The sequence below is a fragment of the Euleptes europaea genome, chromosome 7 (assembly GCF_029931775.1).
Source record: "Euleptes europaea isolate rEulEur1 chromosome 7, rEulEur1.hap1, whole genome shotgun sequence".
NCBI lineage: Eukaryota > Metazoa > Chordata > Lepidosauria > Squamata > Sphaerodactylidae > Euleptes > Euleptes europaea.
This window is the reverse complement of record NC_079318.1, coordinates 33,704,149-33,728,541: the sequence shown is the minus strand read 5'-3', so window position 1 is coordinate 33,728,541 and position 24,393 is coordinate 33,704,149. Positions and strand designations below refer to the sequence as shown.

Below are 24,393 nucleotides of genomic sequence, written 5' to 3'. Positions count from 1 at the left end.
TCATACAGAAGAGATATCCGTCATTAGAAACAGTGTTGAATAAAATCCACTGGGGCAAATAATAGAAAGCTGTAACTCTGCTTACGAATGCAACAAAATTTTTGTCATTGAGCGTTTTGTCAGAATTACTAAGTCCGTTGAACTCAATGGGCTTAGAACAGTATAACTCTGTTTAGGATTGTACTGTGAGAGTTCTCTTCATAAGAAGCATGAAGTGCACCAGATACATACATATATGCGTACATATTTTGCTTTTTGTTGATGGCACACCCACACACAGGAAGTTATCTCACAGGAGTTTTGTAGGGCAGGAGAAAGTAATCTTGCTAGCAGAGTTAAAGCCACAATAATATTAGTAGGCTCTAGAATTACCCATCCATTCTGGTAACTGCTCAGTGCATACGTTGAGCATAACAGCATGAATAAACCACTATATTAAAAAACCATTACTTTTATTAGCAATCCTTATACAGTCCAAGGGGTGTATAATTTTGTTTTTAAAAAACACCGAGATGCCACAAGCTCCCTAAACATTAACACAATTTTTAAAAAGTTCTTTAGAAAATATCTGTGTACAGAAGGCAAATTGTGCTTTCCCACATTCCTCTCTGTTCCCACAGTCCTTTCTGACCCCCGAAAAAACCATTCCTAGAGTCGCAGCCATGTGGTTTTGGTAGGTGGGACTGAGGAGAGCCAAGGGGATGAAGTTGACCCCTTTTCCTCTGTGGAACTGTGCTTGCAGGAAAACAAGGAGGAGCAATTCCACTCCCCTGTCCTTCCTCTACCCAACCCCAACCCGCGGGGGTCCCTGACACTAGGAGTGATCTTCGTGGGGTTTCTATGGGGCTGCAGGAACAGAGAGAAATACTGGAAAACTTTGCATTCTGTGTAAGGGTATTAAGATAAACACTGCTGACAGACTGTCCTACTTGACTGAAGTGTTCTCCCAGTGGTTTCAGGATCCATTCATCTTCATAGACAGCAACATAGTAATCAAAGGGCAGTCTTGAAAGTTATTTATGGTGGCATATCGAAATGGAAGCTATTCAGGTGTATGAACTCTTAGCAGTATGGCTTGTACTATTAAGTCTGGTAATGACATTTCCAAAATACACAATATGGCATCGCTGGTATCAAGATTTTGCGCCTAGGCTTTTAATGACGATTGTGCTACAAGGGGGATGGTTTGAATAGCTGTCACAGTGTATTTCTAAAAGCAGGCTATAGATGCAACTGAAGGTGCAACCTGAAGTATACTGTAGGTAAGCAAAAGTGATCAAGGTTCAAGTAATTATTTCCATACCTCAATATTACCTGCAAATCATCTGAAAACTGGCTACTACCATTATACTGGTGTTGCATGTTCTGAGCATTTTAACAAAATCAAATAATATTTTTCATTAAGAAGAACAGTCTGTTGGTTGATTAGTGTTATTTGCCCTGGGTTTGATTTTGTTGGAAAGTGGGATTTCCCCCTGGTCTTCCACAGCATTATCTGTGTACCGCCAGGGGTTCCCCCAGCTTTTCTCCTATCTTTTCCAAACCTGCTTTGCTGTGAAGCTTTGGGAAAGATTGCAGCAAAGCCTGGATGGCTGCCATAAAGGTGAGAAACTTGGATTTTCCAGTCCAGCCCACGTAGCAGCTATTACCTCTGCCCCAGAGCCAGCCATTTCCCCCACCAAACTGGGGGAAGGAGAGGCTTTTTGTTTTTTAAGTCAGTAAATGAATATCATTATATCAATGTAACATTATGACAGCATTTATTTTGAAATGTCTCTATTCCTTTTCATTGCAGAGCTATAAGGGGAAAGGCCTATTCCTGAAACGGAAGGAACTAGAGACTTCTTAAAAAAATGAACATGAGAAATTCACAGAAAATGGTACAGATTGTCATAATGTTATATCAACAGAACAGTATTCATCGTGATCTGCTGCTTTTTAAAAAAAGGTGAGATAGCCTTGGTGGTATGTGTGTATGCGGGATGCAGGGAAACTACCAGACAGCTAGCCATGTGGAAGCCCTGCTGCCACTGTGGGGTATCAGCAGCTACAAGAGCAATGAAAAAACTAGGCAAGTCTGTTCTCATGTGGAAAGCCCCTAGGTATCTTTGCCTCGGTTACATTCTTGCCAAGGAGGATTACTATTAAAATAATACATTAGAATCTCAAGACTTGAACAGATGCAATTAAACAAATACTATTTTCCAGCCTTTCCCCACAACAAATAGATGCACTTATGCCCCCTATTAAACATTGCTTTTTACAAATATACAACAGTAGTCTTTATAACAACACAAGTTGTGTCAATACATAGCTCTCTAAAAAGCTAGTATATTTTCAGCCAGAGCTGATATACATGGCTCTGCCATGTTTTTGTTAAAGATAATGCAGAATGCTCTTCTGCACATGGTGCATTTGTAGAAATTCATGTATCAAACCATACACTGTTTTTCTGTCTACTTCCATCCAATCCCCTCTCAACATTTAGGGTCAAGCAAGACATGATGGTAGAAGATCCAGAAAACACCTCCCATAGTTTTATTTTACTTCATAGCAGCAATGGGGAAGGTATTTGGATGTGGGATCCCACATAGTGCTTTGACTCCCCAACATGCCCTTTTCCTACCCTCAGTTGCCCTTCCTCCCCACAGAACTGTTATTTGCCCTGCAGGGGAAAAATACAGACACCATGTGTATTTCCCCCATAGGGCAGCACCTTTGGGACGGGGAGGGGTGGGGGACTGAGTTTAGAAAATGGCATGGGTAAAGGGTTGAACTGACCATACCACAGCCCTGCTCAAGAATCCCCTCCTATTCACAGATGTCATATCACCTTTACTCCTCATTTGCTCTTTCTTTGCCATGTAGCCTTCCCGCAGACATTCTACCTCCCTGCCTTCTATTTCTCAGACTTTCTGGACCCCAACTGGTACTTGTTATCACCTACAAAGCACTTAATGACCCTGGACCTAGATACCCACAGGACTACCACTCCTATTATGCTCTGCCATGACAGCTTTGCTCATTCATGCAAACCCTTCTGAAAGTGCCCGTTTGCAAACGGGCAAGATCAGCAATTGCCCGTTCATGCGCATTCTCTGTGGCAGCTCCCAAGTGGGATGGCTTGCCTGCACAGAATGTGCAGAACAGACTTGTTTCAGCAGGGCATTTCTGTAAAACAATTAGAACTGCAATGGAATGGAACAGCCCAGGAGGGCACCTTCATTTTAGAATAGAAGTAAACTGCAATACAGATATCAACATGCCTTTACTGCATTGTCTTCTACATTTGTAAATCCACTTTCTGGACTGTTTACAGAATATCTTTTGTACTGCATTTTAATTATGTCATCCTAGTCCTATTGCACTGTTCATTGATTGTCTTGTGGAACCTGATACATTTTATATTCTGTAATCTGCCTTGACTCTCAGAAAGACAGACTATAAAGTAAACAAACTCATTTTGGCATCCACGTTCCAGCTCATGTACAACTCTAGCCATTTTCCATGTAGGAATGTTTACTACAGATTTATATGCATGATGTAAAGGTTTCCTGTGCAAGCACCGGGTCATTCCTGACTCATGGGGTGACGTCACATTTCCTAGGCAGACTTTGTTTACGGGGTGATTTGCCAGTGCCTTCCCCAGTCATCTTCCCTTTACCCCCAGCAAGCTGGGTACTCATTTTACCGACCTCAGAAGGATGGAAGGCTGAGTCAACCTTGAGCTGGCTACCTGAAACCAACTTCTGTCGGGATCGAGCTCAGGTTGTGAGTAGAGCTTGGACTGCAGTACTGCAGCTTACCACTCTGCGCCACGGGGCTCCTAAGCATGATATGGTGTTCTGTATTTTATAGGTGTTTGAGGGCAAATATAATGAAGATTAAAGGGGGTAGCATTTCCTTGAGAAATCCTATGATTTGGTGAGAGTTAAGAGCATTTAACTCCCATAAATGTTTGGTTAGAATGTTAGACTATGATGTGGGAGACACTCTACCATACAACCTTACTGGGTGACTTTCAGCCAGCCAAACACTCTCAGTCTAACCTACCTCAAAGGGTTGTGAGGATAAAATGGAGGAAAGGAGAAGTTGTCTAGGTCCCTATTGGGGAGAAAGGTGAGGTATAAATGGAAAAAAAAACCTAGGTAAGTAATATATTCTCAAGAGAGAAGATACCATACAACAATTGATTTAGCCATTTAATGGAGCTTGAATTTAGCACCAAGATACTACGTAAATTCTTGTAAACCATTGTTTAAATAAGGATTTGTTTCTAACAGCTGGTGCATCAGATAGTTACTGCTTATTTATAACCATCTGTATCTTATTGCAGAGCAGGTGATCACTTTGGACCGGCCTGGCTACCAGCAAGCTCTGAAGACAAAACTCAAACAAAAATCCTTTTATTAGGACCAACCAAAATAACACAAAATAATGTTCAAAAGCTTTAGAGTTCTGCTTGAACTCTTGATCTGCATGCTGCATAGAATCCAAGGAAGGCTTTCATAGATTGGGTGAAGCTTTCTGTGAAGAAAAAAAATGGCATGCTCTAATTGTAATAATAAACACATAGGGCTCTTAAAAGGTAGATATCAGAGGAAAAAATGTGATAGTCATTATATTAACCAAACTAGAGATTAATTTATATGAAGCAAAGATCAATGGAAACCAAACTAGGTAATGATACCTAGAAAATGGGGAGGGGGACATTCTCTTTCTAGCTCCTGGTTTTATACTTTCAGGAATACCTTCAGAGTTTGAGCTATGTCATGATAAAGTGCAATGACTGCAAGTGAAATAATTTAAAACTAAGGATGAAAATATGTCTCAGAAAGTTAAGAGGAAATATACCCTACCAGACCCTTCCATGCCTACTAGCATTATTAACCACAAAATAATGGAAATGCAGCTACAATATCTGACAGTCTTTGGGAGTGCCTGGATGGCTCAAAGAGCGGTAATGGTGATGGCTCTTTACAACCCAACCGAACACAAGGTCTCAGGACAGGTATGTAATAATGTAGGAAGACTTGCAGGATCTTACTGAGACCTATCCTGTTCAACAGATTTTTCTAATAGCAGCCACCTATAGAAGATCTAGAAGCTCCCAAACAGGTGATGTCTAGCCTAGTGGGTCCTTAGCATCTAGCATTTTTTAAAAGGATGTTCAAATTAATTATTATGACTGCTGATCATTGGTGAATTGGTCTAATCCCTTTGAAAAGATATCACATCTAGAGGTTATCACAGACTGTGGAAGTGACTTATATAATTATGCATTATCTGAAGTATTATGGTCCCTACTGCATCTAGTGTGAGTCAATCTCACCAGTTGATCTTAATTTCTCATATTAGGTGACAGATAAATCTATTTCTCCCCTTCCTCTTCATAGTTTTAGATATCCCTCACAACCTTCCCTTAACCATTTTTTGTATAAATTATAAGCCAAGAACAGGTTAGTTTTTCCTCACATGGAAGACATACCATGAACAATTTCAGTTAGATCTATATTTAATTTTTTTAATAGCTTAACTGTAATGAAAATAAGATCCTACCTATCCTAGTATGCGGGGGCCGCATAATTACACACCAGCTGAGAAGAAAAAACGCTACCCCTCCAGGGCACTCGTAGCCGATTGGGCTTTCGGCATGGGTGGAGGGGAGGCGGGTGCCGCTGCGGTCCTAAGCGCATCGGGACAGGGTTGACTCACCGTCTCCATAGCAGCAGCCAGCTTACAAGAAGTGGCAGGCGCTTCGGAATGGGGCTGATTCCCCGTCTCCGCGGCAACAGTCTCCGCAGCAATGGCAAGTTTGCAAGGAGTGGTGGGCACGATCTTTTTACTGCTGCCCTGAGTTGAGTCAACTCCTTTCCTTTTTAAGGAGGCTGCTCCCGCCTTTTTGCCCTTCCCCTTAGAGCCACCAGAGTGGCTGCCAGAGGGATTTTCTTGAACCTGAGTAGAGGCAACAAGGAGACCCGGGGCCAAATCTCCCGGAACGATAAAGGAATTCGATCCGTCCGCCATTTTGTTTTGGCGGGAACAATATTTCTATTCCTATCAAGAATGAAATAAAGGTATAGGTAGGAACAGAGGTTAGCAAGTATATAAGATGAAGAGAAAAAAGAAGAAAGGAAGAGTAAAGGTAAGAAAAAAGCTCTTTCCTAAGATAGACAGCAGAGAGCTGTTAAGACGCTGCTGCTCCCAAGCGAGGCAGGAAAAGAACAGGCGTTTCCTCCAAGGAGACAGGAAGTTTCAATTAGACCTGCCTCCCAGAGCAAGAGAGGATGGAAACACCCATCTTAAGATGACCTCCTTCCCCAGAGAAAGACAGGTTCATCCCTATAAATAGTCCTTTCAGTACTTTCTCCAGGAATACAGTACCACTGATATCATAAGGAAGCACTTTATACTCAGAATTCTTAATGTGTCCAAACCTTCAATTCATATGTCTGTTTCAAACACTTTCCTCTCTGCTCTCAACCTTGATTTTGCTATTTTCAGTAATTAATTCCTGTTTACTTACAACATCAACAATTTTACACCTGAATTAAAAATTCTCATGTGAATGCCATGGGGATCTGCTAACATGTTACTTTCCACAATCCTTACCATTGAACAATACTTTAGAAATACAGCTGAATCTTTGTTTTCAGGAAGCACATAGGTGTGTCTTTTCCAGCATTTCATACCATGAAGAATGCAATAAAGAGTTAATTCAGTTTTTCAATTATTTTATTGTCTTCTTTTGGTACTCCTTTTACGCCTTTGTGATCTTATGATCTTGGACCCTGCTATTTACAACATTTTCTTTAGGATCTCTTACATATATATCTGCAAGTGGGCACCCACCTCATCCATCTGAAGAACTGGACTCCACTACATGAACTTATGCTAGATTTTAAAAAAAAAATGTTAGTGCTTAAGGTGCCACAAGACTCCTGTTTTATTTTGGTATATTTGTGGTTTTTTTTGCTGCAACAGACCAACACAGCTATCTGAAAGTGTTTCCAGGTTAGATTTCATCTGAAAATCCAGCTAATTGGAGCAAAAACTAATCCATATGGTGATTACTGTTTAGATGAAACAAGTGAGCTTCCCAAGAGAATTAGCTGAGCATCACCTACACAATGAATCTCCACAATCTTCTCATTTCAGAAGACACCAGGAAGGGTTTTATACGGAAAAAGTGTGAGGAATTCTTTTGTATGGGTGTGGGATGATTGTTTGGGGGAATGGAACAGAACCCTATAAGAGGACATAGGATAAAATTTACCCGGCTCATAGCCACAAAGTAAAAAAGGGGAGTCAGTTTTATAGAATGCCAACTTCTACCCTAATATTCTCTTTGAAGAAAGTTTAAATAGGAGGGGAGGTGACAGCATATTTCTCTTTTTGATTCATCTTTTATTCAGCTGCTGTTTTCAGTAACTTGCATAGACTAAGTAAAAGCTAAGCTCTTTTTCTATGTGTTGGTAATCTTTCTGAAACCAAAGACATATCCCACTTTGTCTACTTTACCCTAACAAGGAAATTGAGGTAAGGGGAAAGAATATCCCTATGGTGATATAAGTAACAGAATGTTCATGATTGGTAGGAATCTACCCCATGCTCAGAATTAATTGAGTAAAAATGATGAAGTGAGTGACTGGATAGCAACAACAGGAAGAAAGATAACATTGTAAGTGTTTTTTAAAATTTACACTGGATCTTTCAGCTGCATTTGACTCAATTTTATTGCAGTACTTGGAATAGAATATAAAGATTAGGCATTAAACACTTGAATAGTTTACATTTTTTTAGTGGACTGCTCAGAAGGTTATGATTGGAGATTCCGAGCCAATGGCATGGGATTTAGCCCTGAGTGTTTCATAGGCTTTGGTATTATCACCCACAACTGTTAATATCTATGCCTAACCGCTTAACAAGTTTAAAGAACCTCTGACATAGCATATAAATATGCTAACATCATACTTCCAAAACCGCTGTCTCTGCCTCAGCTGAACCAAATCCAGACAAGACTGAGGCGAAGCTGACTGGCCAAGCTGGTGGCCTGAATGATATTTTGCTGCCCGTGCTTTATTGGGGGTGTTTACCTTCATCGATTTTGTTAAGAGTTTGGGTTTTGTTTTTAAAATAGAAAAACAGGTGGGTGTGGTAGCCAAACTTGCTTTTGTGACTACCACACAGATTCACATGATCTAGAGATGGATGACCTATCCATGATCAAGGTTAATTACTGAAATATTTTTACTATGCAATGTTACCTCCTCAAAGACAACATGGAAACTTCAGCTGGTGCAAAATGTGGCAGCTTAATTATACCTGGAACAAGCCACAATATACATTATGCCTATTCCAAGAATTTTATATAGGGTTACTACAGAACATTATAGTTTAATGTGATAATTACACCACTGACAGTACTCTTCTATACTGACTGGTTTTTAATAAGTCAAGAGACTATTTACAAACGGTGCTAGTGTCATAAAGGCCATAACTATCAAAAGCCCCCAAAATGCTGCTCCTGGGAAGCATTTTAGGGGCCATTCAAGGCTGCAGAGGCAAGGGTGAGAAAGCTGTGCTCGGCTGGTAGAAATTCTTCTGTCTGTGGAAATGCTCTGTTGTATCTAGGCCACTGACTACTGAAACTTTTAACACATTATGATCTAAAAAATTCCCAGCATGTTTTCTTGAGTTACACAATTTGTGCAAATCTGTAAATCAAACTGGTGAAATTTTATATTCTGATGTGACCTTAAAATAAGATCACATGCACTGCTGCTACTTACCACAAGGCTTTGGAACCAGGCACAACAGAAGTGTAATAAGGCAAGGTCTAACATAACTCTTCCCACTCTTACTATTATACTTCAAAGAAAGTTGGTAAATTAGTTCAGTGACAAGATCAACAGCCAACATACTTATGCAAATCACAGGGGAGTGTTCCTCTGCCCGAAACAGCAAGCACTGACCAGAGGAGCTAGCTCTTAATATGAATGTGCATAAACTACCATGAGTAAAGACTATGGTTAATTAAATATTCAACTCAGCATTTTAAAAATATCCTATAGTTGCTTTCAGGGTGGGTAAAACTGGATTTAAAAAAAGATATTTTAAAATAAAAAACACTTTTAATAGTAAAATAAGCAATGTACTGTGTATAATTCCATTAAAAATAGTAAGTGAAATGTTTAAGAAACTTACTATATACCCTCTGAGGTTGTACAAATACTCTATTGAATCATTTCACCAATTTATATGGTTATATCAATAAATTAGTAAGAACTTTTATTTAATCCAGAAAATATTTAATTAACAACAGGCTCTGGTGATTTCCCCACCCTAGTTAACTGCAGAAATCTTCCAACATGCTTCAAGCATCCTCTGAAAGGATGGGAGGAGGGTATCTTTCCTTGGCACAAATGCAGAAAGGACCAGGTTCAATGCCTGGTACTTCCAATTGAACAATCTGATGTAGCAAGTGTTAAGATCTTTGCTCTGAACTGGCAGTGTTTCTACTGGGGTCTCAGGTAGACAGCACTGAACTAGATAGACCAATGGTTTGACTCTCAATTGACTCTGTAGGGTAACAGCAAAATGTTAAACCACAGAACATTTAACACTACATTCTTGGTATTCTGAACTGTGGCAAATAGTTATGGCAGGAAAACTGACACATCAGTTTAGAGCAGTCAAAGGTAAAGCTAAAATATCAGATTTCTATGAAATGTGGCATAACTTTCATATATGAATCAGAAAGGTATTCAGCATCTATCTAAGCTCTTCCTCAGATAATGGAAAAGAAATTAAGTCCAAAATATATAAAGCATTATTTAAAAAACCCAATGGCATCAATGAATTCCTCTCTTATCTGTAATTGTAAAATAAACTGGAAAAGTGTTAAATACGAAGCCCTCTGTAAATAATCTGATTCAACTTGATGAATTTTTTACTATATTGTTTGTTTGTTTTTTTAAAGGTTTGTTTTTATTGTTTGTTTGGGTGGTGGCTTTCTGTTTTAAAATGTTTTTAAAAAGACTCTCTATAAGGCAGCGCTATATAGCCATGTTCTCAATTTCAATGCAAGCGTGGATTTAGAATATAGGACTTTATAACTAAGCTCTAATATACCCGTTAAAGAATCTAATACACACTTTTCTGTATTACCAATACAACTGGAATTCTGATTGCTTCATAAATTTATTCCCTAAAACTAATTGGGTTATAAAGTAATTATCACAGAAATGGGAGCCACATATAGAGTAACCCTTCCATTTCCCCCCCAATGGAAGTACTTATATAATCTAAGTGATGACTGATGGTTTGTAGTCTTTCCCCCTCAACCTTGAAAACTGACCAACATTAAAAATGGCTGTAGGGCAAGCAGGGCAGGATTTTAAATGGTTCTTGTTCAAACGAGGATGACTTGCTTATGGTACCCCTTTTACTGTATCATTTGTCTTACTTAGCTAGGTTAAGATACAAACCAAACTATGGCGCAGTATTATTTGCTGCTGTCACTGCGCTGAAAACAGTTTTGCTTTTTTAAAATTTTTATATCCGTTGTTAAACCCACATTCAAATACAAAAACACCTTTCTTCCACTTGGCCGTCTTTTGCAGATGTCAGTGAAAAGATGGCAAACAATAGGGGCACTGTACAGTTACACATGGGCAGGAAGGAAATATTAAAAGGATTAGGGATAAACAAGAAAAATGATTACCCAGCTGAAGCAGTCAGGCAGACAGGGATCCATACAGGAATGCAAAATACCCGAAAGGATTTTCAGGATATCAAAAGGGTAGTTAATTAGATTAAGAAAGATTATCTCGGACAGACAATATGTATAGCACACTCCACATGGATGAACTGATTAAGATAAAAAGGAATTATTTCTGAACTTTTACCTCATCTTCGGATCATATCTAGCCTTATATTCAATGCAACAGGTTATCTTTGAATTTTTAAAAACAAGATTCTACAACAATGTATTTAAATTTGTAGTGACAGTTTCAGTATTAACTAGTTTATTTGGCATAAGCCGTTAGGGATGGCAATGTATTAAAATAGAGGTAGGTTTATGGAAACATGCTTTAGAAGATCACCACAGGATAAAGAACTTTTAACAAGTTCAGAACTGAAGGGTTTTCAGTCAGCTACCTAATTATGTAACATTGAACAACATTTGTATTAAAGATACCTCCATTGGAATGTGTGGATCACTTTTGCCTCTTCCTAGCAGGCTCTGTTTACAAAACTCTGACTACAAAGAATAAAACAATATAGGGAATTTGTCAGCTTTTGAATCCCTCCATTTTTACAAGAACACAGAAACTCTTCATACCCTCTTCATGCAAGTAATATTAGAAAGGCAAAAGTAAATGTACCCAGTATGACACTGAGTGCAAAGCTATTGGGAAGGAGGCACACCTACTATATTACTTACAGAAAAAACAGGAAAGCAAAACTCCATGGATTTCAGGTGATGAATCATAACCTGAATCTGATCTCAGCAGACTTCAGCCTAAATCAGGGGTCATCAAACTAATTAGTCAAGAAAGCCAAATATCAACAGTACAACAACTGAGATTTCTTTTGAGAGCCAAATTTTTTAAACTCAAACTATATAGGTAGGTACACTGTTTATTGACTTAATAAACTTTAATTAAAGTTTTAAGTCTTAATTAAACTATAGGTACACTGAATAAAACTTGACATCAAACTTAATAATGATCTTATTTATTGATAAAAATTAACTTGTAAGGTATCCATAACATTAAATCATGACAATGACTGCAGCAGCAGTACTGTCCTGCCTGTGCCCCAAAGAACCTAACAGGCCTGCTCCTCTGATCCTGGACTAAATGACCCCAAATGACTATTGAGGGCAGCCGACCTAGAAAAGAGAGCGGGCTCTCCAGGGCTGGGTGGGAAGGCATTGTTTGTAAGGGACATGATTCACAGCAGCTCCCACGTGAGAGAAAAAACAAACGCATTTGGCGCTTCTCAGATCAGAGTAAAGGTGGCTTAGAGGGGGACGCAACATAAATATATTAAATCCCCTCCGGGGGGTGGGGAGAAGAAAGCAGCAGGAGCAGGCATTTCATCTGAATGGAGAGAGGTGTCCAGTGGGGGGGGCACAGGGATCAGTTCTGGGCCTGGTACTTTTCATTATTTTTTATTAATGATCTGGAAGAGGGCAAGAGAGGTACTACTCCAGATGACACCAAATTGGGAGGAGCAGCGAACACACCAGGTAACCAGAAGATAGAGAAAGCATTCAATGAGATCTGAACACACTGGAAAAGTGGGCAGATGTGAACAGGATGCAATTCAACAAGGATAAGTGCCGAGTTTTCCATCTGGGTAACAGAAAAGAAAAGAAGCAGGAGTAGAAACCAGTAGAGCACCTACTGCACAGTGGGGTGCTGAATGGCTGTGGGGAGAGTGTAACCACCACCCCCTGTTCCTTTTGAAAGAGGCACAAAGTAGCAGGAAGAGGGGAAACCTGTAGTAATAGGCCAGGGGAGGGCTAACAATTGCCAGACAAAAAGGCCCACTGTTTTCTCCACCCCACCATTACCCAGCGAGGGTCCAGACGTCCAGGGATCCCAGGCACAGAGGAAGAGGCCAGCAGGTCCCCGGTCTGTGTGTGTTCCATGCAAACAAACAAGGTGGAGATGCACAGTCCATCCATCCTCCCCCCCCCCCAACCCAAGGACATGCCAGTTCCCTCCTGGCCAGAGGGAGGGGCAGGTGCTCACCCCCCCTACCATACTGGGACTGACGGGCTCCAGATTCAGGGCAGGCAGATGCCCGAGCAAGGTGGCTTGGCTGGAGGAGCCCCCCCTCCCTCGGCTGGAGGGGCAGGCAGGCAGGCCCGCGTGTCCAGGCGGCTTCCACGGGGGGAGGGGGAGAAAGGAGAGTCCCCCAACTGCCCCTCCCTCCCTCCCTCGAGGCCATGGCGCCAGTCCCCTCCCCCCTCCCAGGGGCAGCCTGAGCAAGGTCTTGGGCTCACTCTGCAGCCCTGGGGGCGAGGGGATGAGAGCGGCCGTACCGAAAGAGAGGCCTGCGCGGCAGGGAGGGAAGAGGTGGCAGCTGCCGGGGCAGCTCGCTCTCTGCCTCCCCCTCCCGTCCGGGCTGCGGGCGGCCTCAAGTGAGAAAGGCGCCGCACGGGGCTTCCTCTTCCGGGAGAAGCGCGTCCAAACCAATGAGAATTTCTCTCGAGCCTTTCTGAAGAGGGACTCGAGGAGCTGACAGCAGAAGCCAGGAGGCAGCAAGTGGGCTTACTGTGCAAATATCTAAACGGCGGCCACTCCCTCCGCTGCTTAAGAAACCCCCAATCCCCACAGCAGACCAGCCAGCAGCAGCAGCACTGATCGCCCCTTTGTAATTCGAGCGCCTCCTGCGCAGACTCTCTCCCCACAGCAGGCCCGCCAGCAGCAGCAGCACATGGTCGCTCCGACGTAACCCAAGCACCTCCTGCGCAGACTCTCTCCCGCCCCCCCCCTTTCGCTACTCAGCCTGGCCCGCACATGGAAAGAGCTGCACTCAAGGGCTCAAAGAGCCGCCTGCGGCTCGGGAGCCGCACTTTTGCGACCCATGGCCTAAATGGATATTGCTAGACAAGCTGAGGCTTTCTCATTGCATCAGAAAAACCTGGCTTCAGAGTTGGAATTATACATCCAGTGTTCACCTGTGTGGCGTAGATGCTGAAATTAAGAGTGGGGACCCAGTTTCAAAACGCTGTTCTGCCATAAAACCCACTAATGTCTAAGGTTTTCACTCCCTCAGCCTAACCTATTGAACAGGAAGGTTAGGACAAACCAAGGCGGATGGACACATATGCTACCATCAATTTCTCTGGAAGAAAAGTGAGATAAAAATGAAAGATAAATCAGCTACATGGAATCATAGATGACCTTATGTAAAAGGCACTGTCTTCTAATAGCCATGGCTGGAGTGAGCCTCTTGGTACTCAGTGGAAACAGAATGGCTGACTCATTACTACCTATAAGCACATAAATCTTCCCTACAACTATTTCCAGATTGGGAGGAAATAGGATAGAATCAGTTAAGTCACATGTCTATCTTCTGTTACAATAAAACATACAGGAAGGATATACATACCCAAAAAAACTAATTGTTTGAGAAACTGTGGTAGGTCTGAAAAATGACCACAACTTATAAACTTAACAGGTTAACAATTTTATTACAGCAAAAAGATTACAAAAATTAAAATGTAATAACTCTCTACTGAAGGTTTTACAACACAAACACAATGTTCAACCCAGACATGCTAACATTCTCTTCACTGGGCATTAAATGAGTGGTGACTTCCAAAATTCTTCTATAAATGAGATCAGTGTATTCTGTGAGTTGCAGAAAACCATCTTCAGTTATTAATGGATCAAGTCAACCTCACATTCACTTTACACAGAAGTGTCACAATTTAGAATTGTTGCTTAATATACACTTCCAATTAGGGTTGCGAGGTCCCTCTTCACCACCAGCGGGAGATTTTTGGGGCGGAGCCTGAGGAGGGTGGAGTCTGGGGAAGGGAGGGACTTCAATGCCATAGAGTCCAATTGCCAAAGCGGCCATTTTTTCCAGGTGAACGGATCTCTATCGGCTGGAGATCTGCTGTAATAGCAGGAGATCTCCAGCTAGTACCTGGAGGTTGGCAACCCTATTTCCAACAGATAAATCCACTGATTTTCATCCCTGCAGCAAATTTCCTATTTGAGCTCCTTTCGTGGGTTCACAAGACAAAATGAACTCCCGTTTTAGCTTTTCCCTCTCATCACGATTGTTATAAGGAATTCTTGGACTCCACTAAAGTACAATGTTGATCTTGGGCCAGTCACACATTCTTATCCTAACCTACTACAGAGTCTTGTTGTGAGGATATACAGAGGAGGGAAGAATGATGTAAGCCACTTTGGATCCCCAGTGGGAAGAAAGGTAGAGTATAAATAAAATAAAGGTAGGATAAGTAAACCAACAGCCATTTGGTCATTTCATGCAAAGAAGTAAATTAGGCTTGACTGGGTTGAGTGCAGGTTTGATGTGGGAGCCAGACCAGTACTAGAATCTAATTTATGCCAATCTCTATTTTCAAGTGCCTTTCAGTTGGTAAGGAATTCAGTAGTAAGTATATTTGATGATGTACAAACTTGTTTCACTTATCCTTTGCAAACTACACTTTTGGCATGGTTCAGGATTAGTTCTGAAATTGATTCTACAGGATTTAAATTGCACAGTTTTGTTTAGGTATTTTAGAACAGCTTCCCAGTCTGACACACTTGTGGCACTAAGTAAGAATCCAGAAATAGAAGTTGCCACTTACTTGAAGTACATGCTAGCATAGGAACATCTTTTAAATGAAAGGACTCAGCACAAATAACAGAAATAAAGTGTGTGGCGACTGAGTTTCATTCTCCTGGCTCTTCACATTTACAACTATGTGGGGACGACAGGCTTAAGGAATGTTTCAACATCTCCCATCTCTAATTTCAGATAACAAGGATTGCAGATCAATAATTTAAGAGAGGATTTGCACAATTCCAAATACTGTTTTCAAATGATTTAGCTAGTAGATGCAACTTTTTGCCCATAATGTTTCCTTAATGCCATGACTGTCTGAAAAACAAATGAAATAAATAAAATGAATTAAATAGTAAACAGTCTAGAACTCCTACAGCCAAGTTTCAATCCTCACATACTTTGTTCCAGCAATCATACAATTTTTTCCTCCATAAGCATTTATCCTAATTTCTTTTTAGCCTGCTTTTCCCCAGTTCCCTAGTTACTAAAACATTGTTGGATGATGATGGGGGCTATCACTAAGTAATAGACTCTATGCTTTGCATGCAGAAGGTCCTGGGTTCAATTCCAAAAATCTCCAGTTAAAAGAATCAGGCAGTAGCTAATGTGAAAGACCTCACCCTGTGATCCTGGAGAGCCTCTGATCATCAGAACAGACAATACAGGCCATGATAGACAAATGGTCTGACTATATACCACACTGACTTTCATTTGGGGGCTGGTGTTGAACAGCAGCAAGCAGCTGGGCCAGGGTGAGTAATGGAAGTCACATGGTAGCAAGTCATCTGGTGGTGGCTGCCAGCCCCAGCCCCAGTGAGCCATCCTTAAAAGGTCAAGATAACCCTAAAAAGAACCTGCCCCTTCCCACTGCCTTTTACTGACAAAACCGAAGATTTGCAGGCTGGCAAAACTCTTGTGATTGCCTAGAGGGCATTCGTTTCTTAAAGCTATAGGTATTGCTTCTATTATTTGTGTGTGTGTGAGAGAGCGCAAGCATGTGTATTTCTGATTTTCCTACAAACCTGGGGCTTTTTTCAGGTTTCCAGAAAAAACTGTCTTGACCATTCATAGTTCTAGTCTCTGGATTTAAGGATCCACCGATTTGGTGATGTTGAGAATGAGATGTATTGATGATTTACAATATTTTTATCCTGCTTACCTACCAAGAATAGCTCTCAAATACATACAAAAATGTTACTTGAGAGGGTTCTCAGCTGAACTTGATCCAGGCACAAGAGATGGGTCCCTGGTTGCAGCCTACCTCTAATGGTTTCAGCAATTGCAGAAAGATTTAACCCTTATAAGAATCAATGCAGAACTGATTTCTCAGGTCATAATAGTCTCAACAGCCCTCAGTAGACACAGACAAGGCAACAGTCTGAAGCAGCCCTTGAAAATTTTTCTATGGCTCTATGAGTCAGCCCTAAAATTTAAAAGCCAGGCTCATTTTCATCCTTCAGGGTTCTGAATTTATCAGCCAGATTTTCTAATTATTGCTACAACAAAATCTAACCCTACAACAAAATCTAATCATATATAGGAATAAACAGGAAACTTAGAAAGCAAATTATTAAGAGGTGAACTCATTTACCTGCACTGAATTATGGTAACTCATAAAATTGGAGGAGCTTGATTACAGCTATAAACAACAATGATAATTCAACCTTCTGGCAGACTGTGAATTCTTTAAGTAATGGCTATGTCAGAGTCCCCGCATGTATCCCGTCTTCGGTCTGGGTAGCTTACTTCAAGAGCCTCTTCTCCTACTGTGTGGAAAACCAGGGTCTTATACCTGTAGCACCTTCTATTTTGCTGAATTCCTGGCCAGATGTGTCTCCTAAGGACATTAAACCGCTCATTGATCGCCTACGCTCAGGCAAAGCCCCAGGTCCTGATCTAATTCCCTACGAACTTTTTAAAGTCAACAGCGAATGGTGGGCCAACATTCTTGCTCCTGTATTCACACAAATTAATACATCAGGAGCTATTCCAAAATCTTGGAGACATACTATTATCATCCCAATCTTTAAAAAAGGTCAGCGCTCTGACCCAAGCTGTTATCGTCCAATCAGCCTTTTGTCTTGCTTAGGCAAATTATATTTCTCCTACTTATTAAAGAGGCTGTTGGACTGGGTTGAGAGTAATGACATCCTTGGCTGGGAACAGATTGGCTTTCGAAGGGGTTGGTCTGTCATGGACCACTGTTTAGTGCTCTCCCATCTAGCCAAGAAATATTCCTCCCCCCGAAATGGCACCCTTTATGCGGGTTTTATGGATCTTAAGGGAGCTTTTGATACCATCCCGAGGGAGAGGCTATGGTTGAAACTATCACATTCTACTATGGATAGGAGGTTACTATGGCTTATTCAGCAATTTCATACTGACCTCACAGCTCAGGTTCACTGTGGCAACCAAGGAGAACTAACTGAGCCTTTTGAACTGGTCAAGGGAGTTAGACAAGGTTGCCTCCTTGCTCCTCTCTTGTTTAATCTATACCTGAATGATATGGCAACCAATTTCTCAGAGTTTTGCCACCCCCCAAAGCTTGCAAGCCATTCCACCCCGATTCTACTCTATGCTGACGATGCAGTTCTCCTGTCCCGCACAAGAATTGGTTTGAAAAGATCTTTGCAAACTTTTTCTGAGTACTGCTCTGGGGAAGGTCTTAAAATAAACCATCATAAATCTAAGATCATGATCTTCACTAAGAGGAGAAAAATGCCTCTTTTTCGCTGGGTATTAGATGGCTTTGAGGTTGACCAAGTCAAGGAGTTTGTTTACCTTGGCATTCTGTTTTCCCATAACCTAAATTGGAATGCCCATCAAAAAGCAGTGTCCAACAAAATTAAACCTGGGGTTGGTGCTATTGTCAATTTTTTTCACACCAAAGGTGGCAAATATATTTCAGGGGCTATTCAGGTTTTTAACCTGAAAATTACCCCAATTATCCTCTTTGGTGTTGCCATCTGGATTACAGTCATCAATGAATCTATAGATCGTCCACTGCTTCAGTTCTTACGAAAACTCCTAAATGCCCCTCGATGTGTTGCTGGCGTTACTCTTCGTCACTCGAAATGTCACTTGAAGCTAGGGCGTGGTTGGCCGCCTTTAAACTACACCTTAAACTGTGCTTTAGCACTGAGGGGTTCCTAGCTTCTCTGAAGCATGACCCTTTCAAATCCTCATGGCAAAAAATCTTTGATGAGAAACTGGCGTTGCTGGGCTTCTCGCAGGATATGTTATCAGATCTTGGGAAAACGGAAGCTTTTGCCAAAATTAAGAAGCGCATTAAAGAGCTTGATTATAACAGCACTACTTTTCGTGCTCGTCGCGTCTGTTCATCCCAGTTCTTCGGAATACCCCCTCCACGTGGTCTGCCTGCCTATACATATTATCTGACAACTCCTCGTCTCTGTAGAGCTTTTTGCTTGGCTAGATTGAATGCTAACCCTTCTATGGTAATGCAGGGCAGAATTCTGAATATACCATACTCAGACAGGATCTGCCCTTGCTCTTCTGGCTCTACTGACACATTAGCCCATGCCCTTTTGGAATGCCGCTTTTACGAGGAACTTCGATCGCACTATATTTCCCCCCTTTTAATATACAAATCCAATGCCTCTGTGACTGACATAATGCCTTTTTTATTAAGCGACAGGGACCCCAAGGCTACATTGTCAGTGGCAAGATTTGTTTCAGTCCTTATATCCCTCCAACACTATATATATGCTGCTCAAGATCAATTGATCAAGGAGCTTCTAAGGGATAAAAGGAAAGGAAAGGTAACTCATAAACAAACAATGAAAAGAACTTCATGCACATGCATTTTTATTTCACACACCAAAATACTGAGACACAAAATAATTAAGTTTTGTACTTTGACTGCGGGTTACTGAAGGACACAACAATAAAATCACTGCAGAAGTACTAGGTGCTACAATGAAATTTCTAGGCACAATAACAAACTGGCACCTGGAAGTTTGAGACCCGAGGTAGCAAAAATCCAGGAGCACTCATCCACATTTTTAAAAGGAGGTGCACAAAGCCAACTTCGTAGATTGTCAAATGGATGATATTGCTCATATTTCAAAAGGATGTAATCAAGAGCCATTTGATTTCAACTGAATGTCCTCGGCATATATACAGTTGTGAAGGGAAGGAAGCAAAGGAGTTGAAGATACTGAAAATGACAAAGGGGAAACAATACCCTAGTCGCTCTTGGTAAGTCAGTGTGATAATTGTGCTGCTCAGCATTCAACAATGCACAAACTGAGGACAGGAATTTAATCAGCCCAGGATAACAAAAAAAACTTGGAAGACCTTTATTCCTGGTATTATATGCTACCTCTTCACAGTAATATATACAAAGTGGTTCACAATACAATAAAAATAATAAACAATCGTAAAACTAGCATAAAATCACAACTAATACAGTTAAGCTAGAAGCAACAATTAATTTTCTTCTAATGGTAGGAAAATATTGATGCAAATTAAGATGACTACGTAAGGAAACACAGCCCACCACCCAATAGCCACAGTGACACATTTTACAACTGAGTACCACCAACACAAACTCATTGTTACTGTTTTACTTAGACCAGTTATCAGAGTAACTCAGTGTTTAGTTAGTGTCACTCAAACTCTCCCCTCCCCTCCATTTTAGGGCCTAAAGTATGTAACAGCAGAGTGAGTAAACCAAAGGTAAAAAACCCATTAATCAGAGTCCCTGGTCAACAGTTCACAATTGTTGGGAGCACCAAGTACAGTTGGCAAATAATCAGTTCCAGTCACTAAGAGTGATATGGCAAAAAACATGATAAAATAGTAGTTCTGAAAACAGCCTCTGAAGTTTTGGAGGGATTGCTCTTAAACTAGCCTCCACTGCTAGCAATCCAGCAAGGGAAAGGGATTCATGTCTCTGCAACATAACCAAGGGCAGCCCATGAACCAGCAGGGCAGGCATGATGAAGCAGGCACTGGAATCTGTGTCAACATCTCAGAAGGGCTTTATCCCTTCTCACTGACTTCCTTGCCTCTTTCCTCTGACTGAGGCCCCAAATAATCCTTGAAATGAGGAACAGGGGATCTCAGGAACAGCATGGGGAGGGAGCTGAAGGTCTGCACCGGGGGGGCGGTTTCAGTGAAAATCCTCCCCCTTCTGTTAGTGGAAATCTTGACTGGATCCAAATCATTATCAGTTATTGATGTCACTATGAAGTTTACAATTGCCAAACAGAATCCAGACTCTGGCTTCTTCTTATGCACTTTCGTGGCACAGTATTACCCCCATTGTTTTGACAGCACAATTCTGAGCACTCAGAAGTAAATCAGAATTCAATGGGACTTGCTCATGAAAGTCTAGGATTGGGGGCACATACCTTTGCTGTAGTCCAAAGAACTCTGTACATAGGAGATTAGGCTCAGGAGGCTCAAAACTCCTCCACTACTGTATCACAAGATTACTGTAGCTCAGCAACTGCTCTCTAAGAACATGGAGGCCAAATGTGGGAGCAAACCTCTGCACCTTCACACACACTTCATTCTGAAGTCAAAAGCAAAAGAAGAGCTGTTCATCATTTGGATATCGCTATATGCCAGTTGTTTGCCGTTTCAATGAGAGGTCGTCCTGAGACTGAAAGTCGTGTTCCACTGACAGAAATCCATTCTCTCATCAGAGATTTGCTGCAGAATCCAAGTCATTATTTATTCAGAGGTATGCTGCCTTTGCAAATGGAAGATTTTTTTTTTTAAAAAAGAAATGATAACCATAACAAATAGCAAAAATATATAATTACGGGATGCTCTACAGAAAGATAGAGATAAAGGTGAACAGTTGCCAATAAACCAAATTAGAACTATATGCCAATTTATACCAGTGCACTAAAACAAGTTGTGCAGGGAACTCCTGTGAATATTTATTACCTACTGTGGGACATTGTAGGTGCCACTTCCAAACAAATGACTCACAATCATCAGTGCTTGAACTGCAGAAACTTTATGGATTATTAACGATCAATTATCAGTAATGTTAAATTGTAAATTTTAGGTATGTAAATCGACTCCCTTGTTAAGCTCTTGTTCTGAATTTTGACACACGTATTTATACAGCAGTGGACAGCAGCCTATTATAGTTTAACAGCCAAACATGTCATTACAGACCAGAAAGTTTTACACACAAGGCAAAGCCTTCAATCTTGCATTTTCTTTAGGTTTGACCTTGTTCTAATATAAAAACACCAAACTGCCAATTCTGAATACATTTTAAGAAGAAGCTTCCTTCCCAAAGGGATGTTTACGTGTTGCAATTTTATCCACGAGTATTTATAACTCATCTCTAAAAGCAGAAGCATCATGTATGTCTCAAAAAGCTTACACATTGTCAGCTAATAATTTCTAAGACCAGACAAGGTAAATTTACATGTTAAAACAAGTGTTTTTTTGAAACAGGATTGTTGCATGCAATACAAAGCACATATCTACTAACTTAAGGACATGAAATTCTTCATGTACACATAAAATTCCAATCTGGGTATATTTATGTAAGCTAAAAGTAGGCATAGACCCTGAACAATTATTGGTACTAGGATTCAGGAGGGTGAAAACATTAATCCACCAACACCTTACTGATACTGAGACGCAAAATGAGACAGCTCTCCTACAAAATTAATATATGGGCGGGAATCTCTGCTGCTCCATACTTAGCAACTATCACCTTTTCCAAGTATTGATGGGCCTTTTCTAGAGCCTGATTTAATGCTTTCCCTTCAGCCCTGCTCAGTGGAAGATTTCAATGCTGGCCCATGGAGGCACAGTTCTGTCCCTGCAACGCTAATGAGATCGAGTCAATCAAACATATAATACTAATTTGTGAATTCTACCATTGCTGGCCAGGTTTCAAGAGTACTCTAGTTCTTCCAGATATGCTAGCACTTTAATGGCAAAGAAGATAAGAACACCACTGTCTCATACACAATGGTGAAGTTCTGTTACATTGCCATCGGAATACGGAGATCATTGTTGGTACAAAAGACAACCCGATAAATGTTGAAGTAACTGTACTGTATTACTGCAATTGTTATGCTGGCCAATGACTATATTCAATAAATGATAATGAGGAGTTAAAAGTATTAATGCCTTAGTTTCATTCAAACAACAGGTCAGGCCCAGCCAACTTTTTTTATTCAACCTCCACCAGCTCCTCTCCTTACTACAGCCCCCATCTCACATGCCTTTTGCCCATGCAGGTCTCATGATCCCCAGCAAAGCCTTTTTGGTGGTTAGAGGGGAGCCCCATCCTTCCCTTTTCACCAGTGGGAAAGGTATATCCAACAGACCACTAGCAGAACACTGATTTCATCCATACTCCTCTTCAACCTCTCCTCAACAGTTCATTTTAACCCATGGAAAGAGTATACCTTGGGCAGCAGTACTGGCATGGACACACAGCCACACAAGTGGGAAGGCAGTGAGGAGGGGAAAGGAGTAGCAATACTTCTCCTTCCCTTTGCGTGACAGTTCTGCTGACAAGTGAGAAGGAGTGGTGATTTTGGTCCTTTCCACCTACCCCACTGCCAAAGCTAAAAAGGAACTGTGAGAGAGGAGAGGAAAATGGAGAAAAGTTGAAGAATTTTTTGCATCAAGTGTACCACCAATGGAATACAACTTCCACTGGTGGTTTACTTGATACAAGAAATACCTCAAGCTTTAGAAATACTGAGAATGTTGTTTGTTTAGTAATCCAATTGCAGTAGTACATTCAGGAGCATAATTCACTTTACTATTATTATATTTTGGATCCAGGGGTTCTGGAGCAATTGGACTAATTTAAAATGCAGACCCCCCCCCCCGATTTCCCAATTTTTCATTGTGGAAAAAACCTTGGGGGGGGGGGACACAGGAAATATGTAAACACAATCTACGAATAATTCAGAAACTACTGTCAACCAATCACTATGGCTTGTGTGTGCCTTAAAAAGGCTACCAGCAACAGTGAATATAATGCTTCAAGATAGAGGTACCCTGAAATCAAAGAAAATGTAAGCAACTGCGCTTCTCAATCTCTCCGCCAGTCATCTCTGCAAAGTTGGTAGAACGCTCTTAACAACTTTGCCTGACAAACACTGCAAGAACGAGTAGAGGATGCTGCCTGCAATCATATGACACCAGTATATGATTGTTCACACTTTTGTGAACATTAGGGTGTACATTCTGAATTCTCAGAGGCTAAGCTCAAACTGCCATTCCAGGTAGTCTGGTTTCCACCCCCCCAAATTAGATGCTTGTACTTTCTCATGCATTTTCAATCCCAAAGTGCAGAGGTTGGCTGAATAGCCATTACTGTGGTTAACAAACACCACTCAGGTGGTTAACAAATACCAATCAGGAGAATAAGGGAACAAGGGCAGATATGGCCTGAGAGAAGATAAGCACCAGGAGCCTTCTGAACCACCAGGATTTTCTTGTCATCTTCCTTCTCTATCAGGGCAATTTTCAGTGGGAGGGGTTTGGGGAGTCATTTGGTCTGTGCAGCTAAAGACATACCCAAAGCATAGTTTATGCTTAACCATAGTTGAAAGGAGAAGGAAGCAAAGCCTACTTAGTTCTCCACCAATTTTTGTAAGAGGGCATAGGTCAAGACCGTAAGAGGGTACAGTCAAAAAGATTTCTGCTGGTCTCCATCTTCAAATTTGTTTGTTTTACAAGTAAATGTTCTAGCCTCTCAATGCACCCAGACCTCTCACTTGCTCAGTACATTGCCATGGTCATTGTAGTTTTATCCTTGTTGCCAGTATAATAATTCCAGAATACCCAGTACCAAAAAGTTTATAACTTTCTTGGAACATAGGCAAGGCCTGGTCTGGGCTGCACTAGGCCATAACCAGCCACAGCCAGCAACCAGCATAACAAGCAAAAAGTGAAAGTAAAGCAAAGGCTTTTACCTTAAGGGATCATGTTAAAAATCAACACCAAATTCACAGCTCCTCCACAATATCAGTTGTGATAATCTCAGCTGCAAGATTTCTAATGTTTACCTATTTCTAGATTTAAAAAATAGAAAAGATT

At 41.1% G+C, this 24,393-nt stretch overlaps 1 protein-coding gene across 2 annotated transcripts in view; it reads right to left on the bottom strand.

The window, feature by feature from the left end:
- Positions 1-24,393, bottom strand: part of CRIM1 (cysteine rich transmembrane BMP regulator 1) — a 171,759-nt gene that overhangs the window by 58,357 nt on the left and 89,009 nt on the right. The window lies entirely within an intron of this gene.